We start from the raw sequence: 13557 nt of genomic DNA on the forward strand, positions 1-13557 counted from the left end.
GGGGGTATGTGGGGGGGTGGGGGTGGCTGGTGGGGTTGTGGGGGGGTGTTTGGAGGGTGTGTGGCCGGTGGGTGTGAACAGAAGCTCTGTGGGTCACACTAACATGCTCGCTCCCTTCCCGTTCTCCCCTGATTGGCCGACGCCTTGCGCTATCCCCGCCCCCAGCAGCAGAACCACCCAATAGTGAGCGGGGGCGTGTGCGGCGGCCGCGCTGTGATTGGCGGAGCGGCCCGTCACTCAGCGCTCGGCCAGCAGGTTGGGTTGCGCCGGGGGAAACGGCGCGGGGGCGACGCTCGCTCGGAAAATGGCCGCTTCCAGCGCCCGCCTCTCCGCCGCCTTCTGACACCGGCTCCTGCCTGCCGCCCCGCCTGGCCATGTACAGGTGACACCGGCGCCCGGACACCCTGACTAACCCGGGACAGCTCCTCACTTCACGGTACGTCTCTCTCACCGCTCCCCGGCTTCCAACACGCACTAGGCCTCAGCAGCCTGTGGGGTCGAGTAGCCGGGCTCCCCGCCCGGCACCTCCCCAGCGCGCACACAGGCCCCGCATCCTCCAGCAGCGGAAACCAACAACCCCCGCAGGCTCGCTGAGAGGCCTAGTGCTGACTCCAGGCCTTTGGAGGATCCTCGGCCCTGGGTCTCTCTCTGTGGCCTACAGACAGACAGGATTTCTGGGTTCACAACCAGGAAAACAAACCTCCCCCCTTCTCCAGAGGCTGTGAGGGGGGGAGGAGGGGAGGGGAGGAGGAGGGACACAACTATGGGCTTCCTCTTGAGGTGTAAGTAAAAAAAATGTGGTCACTCAATGTTTGTGGGGGCGCTGCTGGGCGCAGTTGGTTCCCGGGTCTCACCCACAAAATACACAGTCACTACACTTTACAGTATATAATAATAATAATAATCCTTGCATTTGATACGGCGCCTTACCACGTCGGCGAGACGTCTCAAAGCGCTTCATAGGATACACTGTAACGTGAATTGACTGTAGACTGTGGGTGAATATTTCTGTGAAATATACACTTTGAGATATCTCGACGATGTGATAAGGCACTAAATCAAATGCAAGGATTGTTATGAAAATAAGGCAACCAGGAATAGCCTTCCCTGTGATCAGGCCAGATCTCAACATTTTGCCACTGTACAGGCAGGAGGGGGAATGCCAATGCTATGCTGACATCCAAGGGATTATGTATACTTTGCCTGAATTCCCCCGAGGCTGTTTCCGACTTTTTCACGCAGGCATTTTTTCTCTCTCTCTCTCTCTCTTCCTGTTCACTGTGATTTATAAGTTTGTGGTGACTTTACGGGTGTTTGGATCTGCTTCAGATGTCAAGTTGAGTTTTGTGGAGCAAACAAATGTTTTGGGGGCTGAAGGGTTTTGCGACATTGTTTTGCAGGGTGATTAGCTTATTGGGTGCTGGGATTTGTTCTGGCTCTGTTGTGATTGCAACGAGATGCTTCTAAGGGATGTTGATGCACATGTGAGTAAACAAGCTGATATATAACAGCATATAAGAAACATCAGGCCTTGTCTGGAAACTCAGTACCTGAAATATACAGGATCGCAACAGATCATTACAGTTCATCTGGCTGGGCCTGAAGGTACAGAAGTAACCTGCAAAGCACCATCTCTCTCACTCCTCAATTGATTTTTTTTTACCAACTGCAGTCTCATGGTTTGCGACATTAAGAAAAGATGGTGTATGTGTTGCTATTTCAAGTACTGTGCAGCAACCAGCGGGTTTCTGTTGCTGCAATATAATGATTTTAAAGGCAGGGCCTTTAAATAGTCATAATCTAGATTGATTTTTCCACCTTTAAGGTGAACATAATAACTTGCGACTTGCTTACTGTAACTTTCCTGGTCTGACATCATTATTGGTAATGTTTGTCAATCTAACAATTTATGCAATTCATTTTGATGTTTACTTATTCATGAAATACTGCTGTGTAAAAATAATAATAATCCTTGCATTTACCAAATCTAAGAATTATTATTATTTCATTATAGCGCCTTATCACGTCTTCGAGATGTCTCAGAGCATTTCGTAGAATATACTGTAAAGTGAATTGGCTGTATATTTTGTGGCCAAACGATTATGGTGTTCACTTTATAAACACAGCGTACATTTTTATTTTTAGCCAAACAGTATTTTGTTTGTGAATTCTCTCTCTTCTCCCTTTCCTTACTTTGAGGAATGATTTGGAGAATGGAAATCTCAGCACTGGTCTTGTTTGGTAAATTTAAAAAAGTCACCAAATTAGTGGCTGAATATTGCCTTGTAGCCAATGTGGAGACAATTGATCAGTGGGTAACTGCTGTGTTTATAATGGGAGATTCCATTAGGGGAATTCTAACACAGGAAATCCCATCATAATTCTATAAGAATTCCTGGTTAGATTTCTCTGGTGACTCTCATGTCCTTGTATTGCCGACATGTGAGCCTTAGAAGTGAGTGAATATCGACGGGCCACTTGACTGTAGAGAGCATTTCTAGTGGACTGTGGAGGACGGCTAAAGCCTAATCGCTCCTTACCTGGCTGCCATGCACACATACATGCACATCTAGTAGAGGGTATTGATGAGGGATAAGGAGCAGGAACCTTGCTGGTTTTTCCCTCCCTAACCCCAATCCATAAGATATAGCTCATTCACTGCCCCCTAGTTTGGGACGCAACCCTGTATCCCAAACTAGGGTGCAGTGAATGAGCTCTCGGACCCTACCCTGAGTGAGGGGCGCCATATAAGTGTACGTTGTTGTTGTAGCTTTAGAGATTTGTTGCATAATAGATCTCTATGTGAAGATATTGTTTAAAAGTGGTGAATTCAAAATAAATGCAGAGATGGCATTTTCTAGTAACATATGATATATACTTCTGATAGATAGATGGGGAGAGCCAGAGAGAGAAAAAGAGATGGTGAAATTGAATTAAACAATCTGCCACGATGTAATAAAACGGCCGAGCGGGTTGAATGTCTCCCTTCTGTTCTATGATTAACTCTGAAAACTGCTTATAAAACAACATCTGATGAGAGTGTTTCTGGTGCAGTGGGCACCCTGAGATATTGCTGATCGCTTTGCTATTGTCATTCCTCTCAGCTCGGTGGAAAGGGACCCATTTGCTGGCTAGTTTGACTTTCCAACATCTCTTCAGGTTACACAACCGACAATGTCAAACTTTCCCCTTAGGAAATTACTGAAATACATATGACTGTCAGGACTGTCATTCAAACTCAGCTCTTCTGTAGTGAGTGCGTTGTAGCTGGTGGGCCAGGCAGGTTGTGACTAACATTGATTGCAACCAGATGGTAGCGGATAACCTCAGAAAGCAGGACTCAAACTCATGTGATATGGAGACTTAGATTTTCAAAGCCCCAACTTTTGTCTGTCCTCTCCGCAACAGTCACCCTGTGGGCTTGCCTTGCTTAAGGATTGTATTTAGCCAGCAGTGAGCAGCTTACTCTTGCAGGACGATGATATTTCAGAATTCAAATGTCCACCATTGTCACATCTCTTATTGTTATCTTATTATAAGTATTAACACAAAGTTTATTGTTATTATCTCCAGTTTTAGAGGCTATTTTGGAGGACCCATTGAACGTGATGCTTTTAAATTTGCAAACGTTTGATTTTTATTTCCAAATGAATTGTTTCCTAATAGAACAGGATGATTGAATCTTTAAGGATCCTTTTCAACTGCTGTTAGCCAAATGTGGAATGGTCACTCAATCCACGACTGTTTGTGGGAAACTGCTGTGCGCAATAGTTGCTGGTTTCACCCACAAAATGTACAACATTTGAATCAACATTTCCTGCTTCAACTGTCTCCCTAGGGAGCCTGTTCCACAGGTTCACTATTCGCCACAGTCAATTTATTTTACAGTATATTCTGTGAAGCACATTGAGACATCTTGAAGATGTGATAAGGTGCTATATCAAAAGCAAGGATTATTATTATTATATTATTATTTAATGGGAGTTTCTTCCTAATGTGAAATTCTGTACTCGCTGCCTTTATCCAATGAATCTATTGACTAGATGGCTGTGACTGAGGCTTTTGCTGATAAGTGTGCTCAGTTTATAAATGCTGAGACGCCTTCGAGACATAAATTACTCAGCGTCTGATGGCGGTGTCTCGTCCCAGAGCAGTTGAATGTGGTCTCTACCCTCCACACTGAGTTTCTGGCCTTAGCCGTTGTTAATGACTAGAACAAGGGCAATGGCATTGCTGTGCTCAGCGATGTAATGCAGGCACTCTTCTTACTCGAGTTAATGTTGTGTTCACAGTTTGTAATTGGGTTCCCTATATAAGCACAGAATGCAAAGTTTGCTAGAACTAATAGAGCGTAGAATAAAACCCTTTAGTTATGGCATTGTGCTTGCCAGGGATGCATCCTTGGGGAGAGAAAGTGCAAATGGGAATCGCTTGGAAGGGCTGGTGAAAGAGCAGAGAATTGAGTTTTGTGTCGATCATGTCTAGATCTGCGGGAGCCATTTAGACTTGGGAAGAAAAGTCCACATTGATAGAACCCTGAAACTAGCCATCACGGCTGAACGTTTAAACTGATGCTCATTCACCAATTGAAAGTCAGCTGTCGGGTGTTTGTATAAGCGCTCCGAGACGTTACCCCGCAGGAAGGGAGCTGTAAAAATGCAAGTTTTGTTCTCTTAAAAGCAGGACTCTTACCCACTCTGCTGAATTGATAATGAAAGAGAGGCAGAGCGTCAGTGTATTGTGGCATGTGAAAGATTAAAAGGTTAAGTAGCAACCACATGGAAATACTCCTAAGAGACAATAAACCTAAAAACTGATGCGAATAAAACCCAGAAATGCCTTTTCTCCAATGGTAACATTCTGTAGAGTTCTGTGTGCAGAAACATCAAGCTGCCTCAGGCTCTACCCTTGCAGGACTCAATAAGCTCGCTCGCCAGTAAATTTATAGTGGTACTAACCAAGAAAGATGGTGCAGCATATCAGCCCACATCATTAAGGTCAGTATATCAAAACATTGATCGCTGCATCAGACAGAAAGGCTACAAGTACTTGCCGATTATGGAGACGCGGTTTGCAAGGACAAGAATTTCTAAAGGCCAAAAGAAACTCAGCTTAAACAAGAGGGCAGAGGTGGCAAAACACTGGCTGCAGACGAATTAGATGACAACTTAATAGAAAAACTTTATCAATCTAATCTGCTTGGACCACACACACCCCACAGTCTTTGATAAATTAATGATGGTTATTAAATGTAACCTACTTTAAAGCGAGGGGAATATATGGAACAAATGCGCTTTGAAGTTGAGTGACGTTGAATCAAAATGTAAGGAAATGGGTGACATTTTTATATGCAATATAAAATACAAAATGAGCACAGAAGTAATGGAACTCAAACCTCAAGTGAAAGTGTAAGTGAACCCCAAATCTGCGTGGAATGGCCCTTTCCTTGGGTGACATTTTGGAGGTCAGTGTATAATCTGGTAAGGTTTGGGACATCTAAAGCTGAGATCAATTTGCTGGTGTGTTTCGCCCCAAATTATACAGTCAATTCACTTTACTGTATATTCTATGAAGCGCTTTGAGATGTCTTGAAGACGTGATAAGGCGCTACATCAAATGCTACATTTAGTCATTTCAGAATATAAACTTCTCTTTTACAAAATAACAGCAAACTAAACATATTGCATATAAAAATGTCACCCATTTCCGCAGGACTAGCTCTTCACTCCTCAAAGCAGTCCACACCACACCCACCTCACCTGGCATCCTTGGCAGATTTGTTGCTTGCTATGACTTTAAATCTCTGTTTCTGCCTTGATTCCTGTAGGATTTTATCAGAGCTATGAGTTGGCAGGGTGGATCTCCTGCTTCCAGAGAGAAAGCAACAAAATAATAATGAGATGAACTTACCTTGACATTCATAATGCAAGTCAAAGGCTTATACTTTCATTGATCGCTGCATTTTATTGCAGACCAGTAAATGTCCGTAAAACCTCTGTTGATTATTCTGAGCCAGATCATTTTTCTAGATCTCAAAAATGACGTGACGTGATCACAGTATCGGGGAGGAGGAGGAATGTGCTGCTATGAACGAGAGAGAGAGAGAAAGAGAAAGCTGGCATTTTAACAGTCGTTTTGAACCCTGCAATGGTTTTGCAGCTCCAGGGTATCAGTTTGTCTTTAAAACCAGGCGTGCTGTGAAGGTGGTTTTTGTCTGTTGTGTTCGGATGACAACAGCCAGGCCACCTCCACGCCATCGATGCAGAAAGACGTCCACTGTGAATGATTAATGATCCTGAAGTAATCCCTGCAGTTTAGTAAGTGACAAACAGGTGATTGTCAGGAGATGATACAGATCTTATTTTTAAAATAAAATCTCCAGTATAAAGGTTGTACAAAGTGCTGTGATGCACCATTCTTCCTTTCATGATTGGGTGGGTGGCATGGTAACTCAACAATGACTCAATTACGCAATATCTTCTCTCTATCTCATATATCTAGATCGCTTGTGATGAGTTGCGTTACTTCCGAGCTGTTTGCTCTCAAGAGCAAACTTGTAAGTGCACAGTAATTCGCTTCCCCAAAGCTGCGAGCTTTACCAAGTGCTTTCACTTCCACGATTTCTAGCTTCAACCTTTTTCATTCACAAAATCCTTCTGTGCTGAACTAATACACAGGTTTTACGGTAATTTCAATTTCTGCACAAGATGGATTAGCAAATTATTCAGGTTTTAAGACCCAATGGGCACAAATTAGGTTTGTCACTGAACGAGTTGAAGTCTCCCTTTAACTATCAAACTATTGTTGGCTGCTGATAGTTGCTTGAGCCCATGTCGTGATGGCAGAGCTATTTGGCAGAGTTTAAGAGTAAACTGCCTTCCTGAGCTGCTACTTGGGGTAAATTTAATGTGTAACTGGATTATAATAATCCTTGCATTTGTATAGCGCCTTATCACGTCTTCTAGATGTCTCAAAACGCTTCACAGAATATACTGTAAAGTGAATTGATCGTTTTGTGGGTGAAACGCGGCAGCCAATTGCACACAGCGGTGTCCCACAGACAGTTTTAAGTGACCAATTTTTAAAAAATGTACAGAGCCTGATTCGTGTTTTATAAGTCCTATACTATTACAGGAGTTTTATTTTTACCACAATCATTGACTGACTCGGGAACAAGTTGGGACAGAATGATTTGCTAATCCAGATTATGTCAGAAGTGCAAAGTACGTATATTGGGCAAAGCCTTTTTTTAGTTCAGTGCAGAAGCATTTATGAATGAAAGATGTTGATGCAGGAAATTATGAAATTATCTGGTAAAGCTCACTGATTTGGGGAAGTGAATGACTGTGCACGTGAGCACATGTGTGAAGCTGAATTATGTTCAGCAATCAGTGAGAGCCAAATGCTTGTGAGAGTTGAGCAGCAGCCTGAAGCAATGTGCATTTGTTGGTCTGTGTAAGATTTGTAAGTTGTCCTTTAAAGAGCTTCTGCTACCTCGGATGCAGGTAGCAATATGTGGCATCTGTCCGAGAGCCTGTCGTTTTGAGCACAAAATACATAATCAATCTATTTGATATCCTGTGAAGCGCTTTGAGACGTCTCAACGGCCTGATGAGGCACTAAATCAAATGCAAGGATTCTTATTATTAAAATGATTTGCCCGCAAACATGTTTCATAACATTTTATTGTGATGTTCATGCCCCCTGCATAGGGTGGACATTTCGGTTTTGGTCGGGGGAACGGTTTGAGGCACAACGTTATGATCTAATGTACGAGAGATACAACATTTCCCTGTCAGCAACACTTCTAGACTCATCTTGTAGCTCGTAAGGGGGGAAACTGACTATCCATCGCTGTTCACGATAACGCCTCCACTGGCAAATAAAACTGTAAACTGAATCAAGGAAAAGGTGGGGGAATCAATATATATTATACAAGATAATGTGGAGTCTGGAGTGTGTTCCAAGGCAGTAACCTGTCTCAGGGTTGAGATGACGTTGATAAACTGCTTGAGCTTTACACTTGCAGTTTAACTTCATCTGCAGCTCTCCGAGTGTTACAGCCTTGTTACACATTGGAGACTGTGCATTAGCCTGTGTGGAATAGTACTTGCACTGCATTTTCTTCGCCCTCGTTATCCATCTGGTGCTATATCTGTCAAGTTAGTCAGGGACCAACCCAGGCAATTGTTTTGCTGCTCCCTCCTCTCCTCTCCCCTCCCTCTCCCCCAACAGAACAGCCAATTTTCCCTCTCAGTCAGACACGAGCAGTAATTGTAATAATAATCCTTGCATTTGATATTGCACTTTATCACGGCTTCGAGACGTCTTAAAGAGCTTCACAAAATATACTGGTAAAATGAGTTGACTATATTTTGTGGGTGAAACTACAAATAGATTGGGTGTGGATTTTACGAAGGTTTAATTTTTAAAAAATAGAAACAGTTTGGTGAATATCTGTGTTTCATAAAATGAGGGGGTTTGTGTTCATCAGAGGAGGCTATAGCTGGCACCAAGTGTCAGTGTCAAGTCCTCCCAGGTTGGATGGAGCTGTGTCATTTAGAGGAGAATTGAAGCCAGACATTCTCACCTTAGGACAGCATTATCTGAACTGAGGATCAGCTGCCCTTTAAGCAAGACTCTCATGCTTTTGGAAGAAATAGAATAATTTGTCTGATGCTGAAGCATTTCTGATCGTGACTATAAAATAATATAACCCTTGCAATTGCAACCCTAACAACTGCTACATACTGCTAGATAAACAGAGGCATGTGGATTAAGGAAACTTGTCCAACGTTTCACCATGCTCAGGAATCAAACCCAGGTCCTCTTGCTTGTGACATGAGTGCTCTAATCACTAAGCTACAGGACTAAACGGTCTAGTTAACTGGGTCTAACTACAGTATATGATGTACAGTTCCTAATATTCCAGCCAATATTGTAGCTGCAGTATTTCCTTTCTGGACAAGCACCTCAGTGCAGATTCTTTCTTGTCAAAGCCTAACTGGGAACATATAGGCAAGGTTTTGACAAGAAATTCTAAGCTATCAATTTATCCTGGCAGTCTCTCCTTTATCTACTGCAGCCTTGTCGATCAATAAGATATTAGATATTTGGGAGATGATTGTGAGCTGTGGGGTAACAGTGTGGTTGGAAGGTCATTGGCACCTCACAGGCACAACACAATTACATGCACCAAATGCAGAGAGAGAGACATTCATGTTGTAAATGAAAAATCTTCTCTGCTCATAGTTGTTTAAAAAGCAAAAAAAATTGTATATTTCATCAATGTATTTATTAGACACTGCCCCTGCAGTGCTTTATAAATGCAAAATAATAGTAATCCTTGCATTTGATATAGTGCCTTATCACGTCTTCGAGACGTCTCAAAGTGCTTCATAGAATATACTGTAAAGTGAATTGTCTGTATATTTCGTAGGTGAAACTGCACCCTGACAGCAAGTTACTTCTGAGTAATAATAATAATAATAATCCTTGCATTTGATATAGCGCTTTTCACGTCGGGAGGAAGTCCCAAAGCGCTTCACAGAACACACTGTAAAGTGAATTGACAGTATATTTGTTGGCGAACGCGGCAGCCAATTGCGCACAGCAATGTCCCACAAACAGTCGTAGATGGAAAATGACCAATTTATTATTGTTTTTGGTTTTGGAGGGATTATTATTAGGCTCTGTGTGGAGTAAGGAAACTTGCCCAAGGTTTCGCCCTCTGCCTGGAATTGAACTCAGGTCTCTCGCTTGCAAAGCGAGTGCTCTAACCACTGAGCTACAGGACTCCGAAAGAATCCTGCACAGTAAAAAAAATACGCAACTGAGAGTTGTTGTAGTTGATGGAGCGCCTGTAACGCGGAACATCTCAAAGCGCTTTACATTGAATTTACTGTCAGGCCTAGTGACCGTGTGTTTATAGGCAAACACAGAAGCCAACTTGCGCACAGCAGTGTCCCACAAGCAACCACAAAGCGGATGGCCAGTTTTTCTGGAGGATTGTTGACGAGGACACCGGGAGAAAAACTCCCTTCACTTTTCAAATAATTTACTGAAGCTCCAACAGACTGTCTATCCCCTGGAGCAGTAATATTGGCGTCCACACCCTCTGTTTCTCTTTGTAATGAGCTGCCGCTCCCTGCTGTATTGTTGGCTGAGGGGCTGACTAGAGTACAGGCCACTTCCCCACAGGGAGTCAGAAGTCATGACCATTGAGCCTGATCCTGTCTTTCACAAAGTGCACTTTCCAGCAGGATTCACTCCATAGCAACCAGGTTGTATGTCACAAGGCATTTGGGCTACATCTCATCGTGACTGGCTCCAGTAACATTGATGAAGGACTGCGAATAGGTGGCCTGCCTCCCTTCTTGACCTGGGGGCTCGAGGAGAGGGGAATTAGAGGGCAGCTTCCTAATTCAGTGGGCACAGTCTGAGATTTGCACCACTACTGGCAGCACTTTCTATTGTCTGACTTGCCAACGAGCATTCTGATACTCCTTATACAAGAATAAACATCTGGAAGCTGATTAAACTGCATCTGTTTCAGCATAGGTATGATGAAATTAACCTTTTCTGTTCATAATGATTGTCCCATGCATTGTTGATGGTGAGGAACCCATTCATATACAGTGTTCAGACCCAAGCTTTGAAAGTTTTGCAGGACAAATATTAAATATATTTGAATTCAAATCTGCATTTCCTTTCCATCAGTTTGGCTGCTTTCTGAATGATTTCTACTTCACCTTCACTTATCAACATCTTCGAGTTTTCTGAATGCTCGTCTCTGTTATTTTATGTGCACGTTTTAATTTAAAAATATATATATAAGGTTTGTTTGCTGTGAAAGCCTGACATCAGCTACATGTGGAGTCCTGTAGCTCAGTGGTTAGAGCACTCGCTTTGCAAGTGAGAGACCTGACTTCAATTCCAGGCAGAGGGCCAAACCTTGGGCAAGTTTCCTTACTCCACACAGAGCCTAATAATAATCCCTCCAAAACCAAAAAAAAACCAATAACAAATTGGTCATTTTCAATCTACGACTGTTTGTGGGACATTGCTGTGCGCAATTGGCTGCCGCGTTCGCCCACAAATATACAGTCAATTCACTTTACAGTATATTCTGTGAAGCGCTTTGGGACGTCCTCCCGACGTGAAAAGCGCTATATCAAATGCAAGGATTATTATTATTATTATCAACATGAAATGGCCCTGATTTGTGAGCTAGCTTTGATCTTGACCCTGGAGTGAGTATTTGGTTGGAAAACTTGATTGATAGCAACAGCGGGATGGGTGTGTGTGTTGGAGAGGGGAGGGTAGATGCTGTGTACTGAGTCTGTAGGTTTTTAACGACGGTTCTAGAAGTCTGAGAGAGTGCATTGCAGTCTTGAGAGAACTTAAAAAAATAACAATAATGACTTGGGTGCACGGATTTATAAATGTTTTTAACTGCTCCTAAGTTTGAAATCTGATAAAGCAAAGAGAAAGCCTCAAAAAAGAGATGACCTTTTTCTTTTCATGAATTGATTTAGTTTCTTTTGCAATTGTGTCAAAACACGACTGCCTTAGAAATAGGTGACCGTGATGCAGTGTTGTCATTTTTCATTCCGCCATCCCCTGCAAAGCCGTAATTACCTAATTAAGCTGCTAATTATGAGATTAGTGTGGTGGGTACGCTGACAGAACGCTCTGACTTTCGGCACAGTTTAGGAGAACTTCAGACCTCTTTAGGGAAATGATCTGGCATTTGGGAATAAATTTACATTCGACTCAAAAGTTTGACACTTTTAATCTTCAAAACAAATCTCTGCTCTCTGAGTTTCCATATTTACTTCTGAATCATCCCAGACTGTGGATTGAGTAGTGTGGTGGCAGTGGGTTTGTTTTGAATACTGTACCTCCCTGAGCCTTTTTGGGCCTTTTTTTNATTGCTTGTGGAAAATAGCTATGCTTTTCCCCACACTGCCATTGTATTATAGCCCTTGTTTGCTCCAGGCTGAGATATATACTGAGGCTTAGCTTTCCTTCCCTGCCGTGATGTGCTGCACTGTTGCAAAGCATCTTACATAGCATACCCCAGCAAAGGCCTGCCAAAAGCCATCAGGAGCAGGACTGGCAGACTCCAACGTTAGCTCGCTTGTAGCTGAATGTGCAATGCACAGAGCAGCCGTCTCTCTATCACCATGCTACATGAGTGGCTAATTTGTGATCTCTCTTTTGTGGGGATTAAAAAAAACCTTTGACTTACAATCTTTTATTTTCACAATTCTTGAAATTGTTCAGCCAAGCTTGTACGTGTGGACAGGACTAGTGTGTGCGTCTCTTAAGCAGCATATAATGCCTGAAAGGTAGAATTCACGCATATGTTGCAATTTCCCCTGGCAGTCATTAAATCATTTGAAGTATAATAACAGTGTAGGAGGTAAATTAACAAACCATTAACAATGTTATAAAGGCCCAATTAAGGTGCCAGCATTTATTTGATGCATTGATGGGATAGCAGTAATTTTTGAGTGTGAAATGCAACCTTTTCGAACCTCAACACTGTTGCTCGCTCTTAGGAAAGTTCATTCTGCATTGCAGTGTTTAATTTTGATTTAAAAACAGTGAATAATACCAACTTGTACATCTAAAGTCTCAACATAGAAGCATTTAGAAATTGGCCCTACACCGATTATAAATGGTGTGTTTGCCTCCTTGCACATCAATATTTATAGAAGTACTTCAGGTGTACTTGGTATTTCTAGGAATAAATAATACCAAAAAAGGAGATGCTATATAAAGAATTTTTAGTTTCCGATAAATTCCTTTTTGTTTCCCATAAATGTCACAGATGTGACTCCTTTCAGACTCTGTTGTTTTTGAAATAGGAAAGAATAGACAGGCTGTGGGTTTGGATCAATGCCATGTTGGATTGAGTTCTGTAGCTCAGTGGTTAGAGCACTCGCCTCGCAAATAAGAAGACCTGGGTTCAATTTCTGGGCAGGGCGAAACGTTGGGCAAGTTTCCTTATTCCACACGCCTCTGCTTACCCAGCAGTAAGTAGGAACCTGGTTGTTAGTCGATTGGCGGATCACTTTTTTGGGGGTAATAATTCCTTCAAAAAACATAGTAATTTGGTCACTCAATCCACAACTGATTGTAGGACGCTGCTGTGTGCAATTGGCTGCCACTTTTCACCCACAAAAACACAGTCAATTCACTTTACAGTATATTGTGTGAAGCGCTTAAGACCTCTCCAAGATGTGATAAGGTGCTATATCAAATGCAAGGATTATTATTATTATGTTTCTGATACTTTCAAACTAACTGCTGTCTGTGCTACACGTCCAAAATTTCAGCTGGCAAACCCAGAATTTCTCCCAAATAGACCGCGTAGGACACCACAAAAAAAAAANCTTCTTGAACCCAAAACCTCAGTCCCGCTGAGTGTCACTTCATGATGACCATTTTAAAATCCGTCTGCAAAACATTTTAATGCACAGCTGCTTTCCTCCACCCTGAAATAGACTGAAAATACTGTGCCAATTAAATTAAAGCAAATGGTTAATT

The 13557-nt window shown here is 42.5% G+C and overlaps 1 protein-coding gene across 4 annotated transcripts in view; it reads left to right on the plus strand.

The window, feature by feature from the left end:
- The first annotated feature begins 264 nt into the window (after positions 1–264).
- mapkap1 (MAPK associated protein 1) overlaps positions 265–13557 on the plus strand; it is a 138458-nt gene continuing 125165 nt past the window's right edge. For all 4 annotated transcript variants that reach the window (XM_042337268.1, XM_007909517.2, XM_007909519.2 and 1 more), the window contains exon 1: positions 265–436. The gene's annotated coding sequence lies outside the window, so the exon portion shown is untranslated. The remainder of the gene's footprint in view (positions 437–13557) is intronic.

The sequence above is a fragment of the Callorhinchus milii genome, unplaced genomic scaffold (assembly GCF_018977255.1).
Source record: "Callorhinchus milii isolate IMCB2004 unplaced genomic scaffold, IMCB_Cmil_1.0 Scaffold8, whole genome shotgun sequence".
Taxonomy (NCBI): Eukaryota; Metazoa; Chordata; class Chondrichthyes; order Chimaeriformes; family Callorhinchidae; genus Callorhinchus; species Callorhinchus milii.